The sequence below is a fragment of the Corylus avellana genome, unplaced genomic scaffold (genome assembly GCF_965113065.1).
Source record: "Corylus avellana unplaced genomic scaffold, dhCorAvel1.hap1.2 HAP1_SCAFFOLD_56, whole genome shotgun sequence".
NCBI lineage: Eukaryota > Viridiplantae > Streptophyta > Magnoliopsida > Fagales > Betulaceae > Corylus > Corylus avellana.
Genome location: NW_028290489.1, coordinates 10,001 through 12,500, shown reverse-complemented (window position 1 = coordinate 12,500; position 2,500 = coordinate 10,001).

Here is a 2,500-nt window from a genome sequence, read left to right as displayed (position 1 = left end):
CCTGGGTCTCGAACAGTGATTCGATTGATGATAAAGAAAGAGAATTCTTGGTTCAGTTCTCCACCTTAACGACAGAAAAAAGGATTGATCAAATTCTATTGAGTCTGACTCATAGTGATCATTTATCAAAGAATGACTCTGGTTATCAAATGATTGAACAACCGGGAGCAATTTACTTACGATACTTAGTTTACATTCATAAAAAGTATCTAATGAATTATGAGTTCAATACATCCTGTTTAGCAGAAAGACGGATATTCCTTGCTCATTATCAGACAATCACTTATTCACAAACCTCGTGTGGGGCTAATAGTTTTAATTTCCCATCTCATGGAAAACCCTTTTCGCTCCGCTTAGCCCTATCCCCCTCTAGGGGTATTTTAGTGATAGGTTCTATAGGAACTGGACGATCCTATTTGGTCAAATACCTAGCGGAAAACTCCTATGTTCCTTTCATTACAGTATTTCTGAACAAGTTCCTGGATAACAAGCCTGAGGGTTTTCTTATTGAGGATAGTGACGATATTGATGATAGTGACGATATTGACCGTGACCTTGATACGGAGCTGGAGCTCCTAACTATGACGAATGCGCTAACTATGGATATGATGCCGGAAATAGACCGATTTTATATCACCCTTCAATTCGAATTAGCAAAAGCAATGTCTCCTTGCATAATATGGATTCCAAACATTCATGATCTAGATGTGAATGAGTCGAATTACTTATCCCTCGGTCTATTAGTGAACTATCTCTCCAGGGATTGTGAAAGACGTTCCACTAGAAATATTCTTGTTATTGCTTCGACTCATCTTCCCCAAAAAGTAGATCCCGCTCTAATAGCTCCGAATAAATTAAATACATGCATTAAGATACGAAGGCTTCTTATTCCACAACAACGAAAGCACTTTTTCACTCTTTCATATACTAGGGGATTTCACTTGGAAAAGAAAATGTTCCATACTAATGGATTCGGGTCCATAACCATGGGTTCCAATGTACGAGATCTTGTAGCACTTACCAATGAGGCCCTATCGATTAGTATTACACAGAATAAATTAATTATAGACACTGATATAATTAGATCTGCTCTTCATAGACAAACTTGGGATTTGCGATCCCAGGTAAGATCGGTTCATGATCATGGGATCCTTTTCTATCAGATAGGAAGGGCTGTTGCACAAAATGTACTTCTAAGTAATTGCTCCATAGATCCTATATCTATCTATATGAAGAAGAAATCATGTAACGAAGGGGATTCTTATTTGTACAAATGGTACTTCGAACTTGGAACGAGCATGAAGAAATTAACGATACTTCTTTATCTTTTGAGTTGTTCTGCCGGATCGGTCGCTCAAGACCTTTGGTCTCTACCCGGACCCGATGAAAAAAATGGGATCACTTCTTATGGACTCGTTGAGAATGATTCTGATCTAGTTCATGGCCTATTAGAAGTAGAAGGCACCCTGGTGGGATCCTCACGGACAGAAAAAGATTGCAGTCAGTTTGATAATGATCGAGTGACATTGCTTCTTCGGCCCGAACCAAGGAATCCCTTAGATATGATGCAAAATGGATCTTGTTCTATCGTTGATCAGAGATTTCTCTATGAACAATACGAATCGGAGTTTGAAGAAGGGGAACGAGAAGGAGTCCTCGACCCGCAACAGATAGAGGAGGATTTATTCAATCACATAGTTTGGGCTCCTAGAATATGGCGCCCTTGGGGCTTTCTATTTGATTGTATCGAAAGGCCCAATGAATTGGGATTTCCCTATTGGGCTAGGTCATTTCGGGGCAAGCGGATCATTTATGATGAAGAGGATGAGCTTCAAGAGAATGATTCGGAGTTCTTGCAGAGTAGAACCGTGCAGTACCAGACAAAAGACAGATCTTCCAAAGAACAAGGCTTTTTTCTAATAAGCCAATTCATTTGGGACCCTGCAGATCCACTTTTTTTCCTATTCAAAGATCAGCCCTTTGTCTCTGTGTTTTCACATCGAGAATTCTTTGCAGATGAAGAGATGCCAAAGGGGCTTCTTACTTCCCAAACAGATCTTCCTACATCTATATATAAACGCTGGTTTATCAAGAATACGCAAGAAAAGCACTTCGAATTGTTGATTTATCGCCAGAGATGGCTTAGAACCAATAGTTCATTATCTAATGGATTTTTCCGTTTTAATACTCCATCCGAGAGTTATCAGTATTTATCAAATCTGTTCCTATCTAACGGAACGCTATTGGATCAAATGACAAAGACATTGTTGAAAAAAAGATGGCTTTTCCCGGATGAAACAAAAATTGGATTCATGTAACAAGAGAAAGGTTTCCCATTCCTTAGCCGGAAAGATATGTGGCCATGAAATAGGGATTAAGCGGAACAGAATTGACTGGGTGGTAGAGTCGTGGAAACACCGCTTTCTTCCATATTTTGGACCTTAGCTCCGTGGAACAATATACTACTGCTGAAACACGGAAGAATTGAAATCTTAGATCA